A 6721-nucleotide genomic window follows, 5' to 3' on the forward strand; every position below is an offset into this window, starting at 1 on the left:
AAGACTTTGTTCTCATCTTCACTCCTTGATTTGATATGCTTTTAGAACTGTCCCTCATCACCTTCTTGCGTAATCAGAAGATAAGTCTTAGGATTGTTACCCCAGTACAATGAGGACGATAGTATCGTAAATTGAGTCAATGATTGAATTGTGCATCTTTATTGCTTATTGATTTGTCATTATGCTTATGATTGTCTTGAATCTTTGTAATGATTGCAATGATCTTGTTGGGCGTTCCCACAATATCATTTAGTTTATAGGCCTAAGGTATAAGGATTAGTGAAATAAATAGTTGGGATATGGTTTTCTTCTGTTGCCTCTATCCTGTCTTTTTGGAGCAGTCTGTACTCTTTGGCTTATATCTTTAATCTTAGAAGACCAAAATCCTAAGAAAATTCTGGACAATAGTAGACTTCAATAGCTTTCTTGGAGCATAAGAATCAGCTTGATAGCTATTTTGGTTATGGAGATACAAAAATCACAAGACGATGCATCTGTGCTGTTTGGAATCTAGAGTAGTTTCTGTTGTGCACTGTTTTAGACCAAGTTAACTGTACAATTTGGAAAATTGTTCTATAAGGAAGTTGTGGAGAATTTTATAAGCTTTCCAACGGTATAAGCTATAACTTAATTGGATTAACGGAATGAGAGTTGCAGCTATTTTCCTGTGCTGCTATTTTTCTGCTCGTGAGGAATTTCAGATTTCTTGTCCTTGCCCGTATACAAGAGTACCATCGGGATGTCAAAATGACTTCATACTAGTTAGCTTATCTAAAAGAATGTGCAAGCTGTGCTTGGTGTCCCCTAGTTTATCTTTTCTTAAGGGGGTAGCCAAAGTTGAAGAATTTGCAAGGTGAAGTATCCTACATTCTAGTTTGCGTAGCAGAAGCGTGGTGGTACCCAAAGATGTGAGAGAAACTCAGAGTCATAATGAGGTTTGATTAAAGGTTCAAAAGAGGTTTAACCAAGATCATCAAGATATTGATAAGGCTACTAGAAGAGGTTTTAAGTTAGTTTGGATCAAGAGACCTCAACTAAGTGTTGAAGGAGTCCAAGAAAAGATTGAAGTAAAATCTAAGTATTAGCTTTGCTAGATCCGGACAAGAGTTTTATAGCTATAATGATGCACCTTGTCAAGGTGTGGGATGTGTCCTGATGCAAGAAGAAAAATGTAGTACCTTGTTCATTAAGTCAACTAAGGAAGCGTGAGTTGAACTACCTAACATGCATCTAGAGTTATCCATTAAGGAGTATCTTCTTGGAAGTAAAAGGGACAAATAGCAAGATCACAAGAATCTATAGGACATCTTTACCAAGTTGGTCTTGATCTTGTGATGTCTTCGTTGGAATCAGATTGATTATGACTTGGAAAAGTGATATCACTTGGAGAAGCAAAAGTCATGGCCGATGCCCTTAGCAACGGAGAATGATGCTAAGAAGGTTCGAGTGATACCAAGGACTAAGAATTGTATTCTAAGCAACATAGTTGGAAATATAAATGTTTTAAAGATTGGTAGTAGAATCCCCTTCAGACCAAGAGAATCATCCGACTTTGTTAGAAGGTGGATATTTTAAGGCAGAGAATTGGTATTAAAGGAAAGGTGGCCTAGTGATTGAAGTTACCTGAGAGTTCTTCAATGTATCTATCAGAACCTTAGAATCAGTTTAGCAAGATACTTGGAGTAAGGTCAACAGGTATGCAAAGTAAAGTGGGATCCTTATCAAGATGATGGAACTGCACGAGGAAGTAAAGAAGAATCCAAAGACGGAGTATTCCCATCTCCTAGTTGACATCGTCTGAATCTCGAGGACGAGATTCATCTTAAAGGGGGTAGAATTATAACACCCCAAAATTTGCCTCTTTTGAAAATAGGTTTAAAATGATTTATTTCTAAATTTTGTGCTCATGAAAACATATGAAAATAAAAATTTTCATTAAATTAAAAATTCATCATAAGGAAGCAACATGTATGTGCATACATGCTGGTGCATTTGTTTTATTTGGTTGAGTGGTTTTGACAAAAAAATCCAAAATGAAATTAAATTGCTTTCGGAAAGAAATTAAAAATGGCTTGAAATAAAAGAAAAGAAAATTTGAAAATAAAAGGATTTAAAAGTTGTGAAAATTTATTTTTGGAAACTTACTAAAATTTGCTCACTTTTATTTGAATTGAAAAGTATATTCAAAACTTTATTTTGACTTGATTCGGATCATATTTGAATGAGGTTTTGCAATAGGAAAAAATTGCAAAGGAATTAAAATTCTCCCTTTCTCATATTGGGCCCGAAGGCCTGCCTTTCTTTTTCTTTTTTTCTACTTTCTTTCCGCGGCCCAGTTCTCCCTCAGCCCCGGTTCCCATAGTCCAGCCATGCGCGCGGGCCTAGCTCCTCCTCCCCTGCATTTGGCCCAGCAGCTCTACCATAGCAAGCCCACTCGCCCGGCCCAGCACGGAAGCCGTCGTTTTCCTTCTCCTCTTCCTCTGTCGCCCACCGCCTGGGCCCACTTGTTAGCTCTATCTTCTAGCTCGTAATCGGCACAGACTCCTTCACCATTACCGTGTCCTTCTCCAATGCACCTCCCCCTTGGTAGCTTGCGCCCTAAGGCTGCCTGGCTCATAAATAGCCAGCCGAGCCGTGCCGCCTCCCTACTCCACCCTCCAGCGCCACAGCTTCCGCCTCGCCCGAGTCGCGTTGCCACCACATTCGGATCTCGCCGAGTAGAGCACGTCCGCCGCCACCATGGAAGACGTCGTTCGCTGCTGTGCCGACATCCATGAGTTGCTGCAGAGCTTCGGGTATAGGTGAAGAAGCTACCAACGTCTTTCCCTCCATCTCTCTTTCTCTCTGTGTTGTTCTCATCGCCGCCATGGTACGCAGGCAAGCCGTCATCCTCCTCTTCGAGCCCTATGACACCGCCAAGCCTTCTCTGCCTGTGATGAACACCTAGGTGAGCACGCAGTCCTTCGCTTTATCTCCCGGTGCTCTTAGTTTGGTTAACCATGGCCTCTGCGCTATTTTTACCGAGCTCCTGCGAGCTCTGGTCATCACCGGCCATGGCACCACCAACTGTGAGCCATGCATTGCGCTGTTCCAATCGGCTAGCTAGCTTGATGACATCATCTCCCATGTCATGCTCTATTTGTGGTCATTTTCCTTTACAAAAACAAACCCTGAAATACAATAGAAATACACATCATCTTGAGCCGTCCGTTTTTAGATCAATGGCCCAGATTAGAACATACCTCTTCGCTGTTCTTTTTGCTAAAGTGCCCCTCTGTTTTTGGCAAATTAACCCGTGGTCCAAAGCGTAATCATAGATTACGGTTTCTTCTTTGGAAAGCGTAGTTTCGTCGGTTTAGATCCAAAATACGTTTTCACTTATTTACAGATTTGCCACTGATTTTGTTATAGCCACAAAATCTCTGTTTTAACTCCAATTTGATCCGTTCAACTTGCGTTAGGTTCGTATTTACATTGTCTACATGTTTATATCACTGTTAGATATGTTTTCAACTTTTAAAAATTCATGATTAGATTTAATCTATTATTTTATTAAATGAAATCTTGTTTATTTCAAATCTTCTACGTTTTAACTCCGTTTTGACCCATTCAAGTTGCGTTAGATTCATAGCAACGAGATCTACGTGTTAGTAACAGTGGTTACCATGTCACTATTTCTAAAATTTTATGGTTTAAACTCTAATTTGAATAATAATTATGCAATTGGATTTTGTAAATAAAATATGATTTGTTTTACTTTAATATTATAATTCAAACTTAAATTATATTATCTATACAATATCTTATATATGTTTTTATATAATTAAAACATATGAAGCTAATAGTTTTATGAGTAGATCTTTCGGTAGATGTATCTTTTTCACCATAGCTCCGATTAGCGTGCTTTTCGCGTCCGTGTGTTCATAGCGAGACGTAGATTCGTTTTACAAACTTTTCATTTTGATTTTATGTTTGGTGTACTGTTCTAATTTAGATCTATTAGTTGCTTCATGTATGATTGTATGGATGCTTGTGTGGTGCTTTATGATTATGTCCAGTCGGTGAGATATACGTGGTGGTCAAGAAGAAAAAGAAGAAGAGAGTTGAAGATTAAAGCTTACTGATGGATCGGTGTTTAAGGCAAGTATAGCATGGGATCTTCCTTGTTGTCCTATATAACTTTAATTATTTAAATCATACTGCATGTGTCTACCTTGGCAACCATAGTAATTTTCCTAGCTATGTGATATCCTAGATTCCTTGATACCTTTGGAGTATTGCATTGGGTAGTATGATGCTATTGCTCAATTAAAGACTGTGATCTTGTAACTTGACTAATGTTATATGCAATAAACATTTAAAAGATGTTTTTAGCAATATGGAACAAGGGGGCTAGAGCATTGGGCTATTTATGGTGCTTTAGATTCCTCTCCCTAAGGAATTATATGTAAGTAATTTATCCGGGACTTATAGTATAGCTGTGTGGGCTACATCGCTCTGGCTTTAGCTCAGTATGAGGATTTTTTCTAGCTTGTTAGTGGTTATCTTTATTGGCGTAAGAATGGCTTGACAAATCGGGTATAGGACAACCTCTACTCTTATGTGTATAGGTTGCATGTCATTGTGCCATTCGACAGGGGGTTCCTATATCTGTTTGCTGAGTGAATCTAATGGCCCTAACTTGTTAGACGAACCTTTGAAAGGCTTCATAGTGAACCCTGCCGACCTTCCTTGGTAGTGGGTCAAGAGGCTGATCACCTCGGGCGAAACGATAAATCATGACTCACAGTAAAAGTGTTCAACCTCTATAGAGTGTAAAACCGGTATATCAGCCGTGCTCACGGTCATGAGCGGCCTTGGAACATTTACGGAATAGATGATGAACACTAATGATATGGATGATGAAGATGCTCACTAATGATTAATTATTTATGCTATTCATTATTCATGTTTACCTGATCATGTGTTTATGGTCTTGTGATAAACTTGTTGCCACCCAATTGCTAAAAGATGACCATTAAAAGCTAATCGCAGTTAAACCAGTGTCAGCCTTTTGAGCCTCATGAACCTCATGTTATATTTGTTGAGTACAACATGTACTTACGTTTGCTTTACTTTTTCAATTATTTGTATAAAAATCCTGGATGGGTACCAGATTGCTAGAGTTTGGAGGGATTAGGCTTGTGATCAACCAATCAGTTGTCCCTATGGATTTAGAGTCTTCGCCTGAAGATCGGAGTTGTCTTTCCACTGTCTATACTCTGAGGTTATATTCTTTATACTAATATGCTATGTATTTAAGCATTGTCTTTTGATATTACCCTTGTTTGTAGCTATATGTGGGATTTGACTTTCTGGGCTCATATATGGTGTGTATCTGGTTTTGTTCTTAAAACCGGGTGCGACAGCCAAGGATCGCCAAAAATTCTAGGGTGGGAGGGGGCATCGCCTCCTTTGACATGAGCATAGGTTCCCAATCTCTCAGGTACTCCAATTTCCCCCTTTATTTTTTCTAATTTCACTCTACCTTTCTAATTTTTTACAAAGAACTCTACCTCGGTGGTTTCCCCCCAAAAGTTTAATTGGTTTACTATTGCTATTCTAGGGTTTGGGTTTCCATGCCTGCTACACGCTATTGCCCTTCTCCATCAATCACTGGGAGAATAGGACCAATTGAGCGTCCATAGCTTGCAGGTAAGTGCTCTCATCTAAAAGAATCCCCTTCTCTTTCAGTTATAGAATTGTAATGCTTCTTTGACATGTTAATTTATAAACAAATTAACATTGTAGCCCAGTTTGATTAGGGATACCATGCATACACTATGTTTCTGGATCTTTTATGTACTATGGCATTACTGTGATTCCATAATTCTGTGATACCATGCACAGCTCATAATCTCATATAAATGTTACTCAACTCCTATTGTGTAGTATATTGTGTCCTACAAACTAATAGAATCCTGATATCCATTTGCTATAAGAGATTGATTTGAAATGATTTATGGATACAGGCTCTCTCCCACATTACTCCCCCACGCGAGGTGACTCAGGCGGTGCTCCCACCACGCCGCCGCCCTCCCACTCCTCTCCTCCTCTCCCTCCATGATGCCACCAGAGCTAGCTGCCGGCAAGGCCTCTCAGCCGGTCGGGATGGCTATGGCATGGCCTTTCCCTCCCTCAGTGGCGCATGTGGCAGCAGGCCCGGCAGTCCTTCCCACACGAGCTATGTGGAGCACAGCGGGGGAGGTTACGATGACTGTGGCCATGCCGGCTAGTGCCCGTGCCGGCACAAGGGGATGGCGGCAGAGCTCCTTCCCCCTCTCCTCCGTTACTCCCCTCCTCTAGTCTTAAAGATGGCGACGCAGGCGGGGGCGGCTGGTCTAGTGGCCGAGCGTTCGGATTCGATGGCTGGATCTAGTGACCGAGTGGCCATATCCGTGGTGGCCGGACAGCTAGATTTGGCTGGCCCTAGGTGGGTGGCGGTCGGCGGCGGTCAAGGCGGCGGCGGCCGATTCATGCAGGCATGTGGGGTGGTGTTAGGGCCCTTCTCCTCTCCTCCACTTGCCCCTTCTTTCACGGCCTTGTCAACTGTGCGGCCGGGCGAGGCAGCTGCGGCTAGGCCTAGGATGGCAGCGGCCAGCCCGAGGCCACTGTGGTCGGGCTTGAGCCAACAATATTTGGTTGGGGCTGCTACGGCCGAGCCTGAGCCAACAACAGCCAA

This window comes from Miscanthus floridulus, chromosome 2 (genome assembly GCF_019320115.1).
Source record: "Miscanthus floridulus cultivar M001 chromosome 2, ASM1932011v1, whole genome shotgun sequence".
Classification (NCBI taxonomy): Eukaryota; Viridiplantae; Streptophyta; class Magnoliopsida; order Poales; family Poaceae; genus Miscanthus; species Miscanthus floridulus.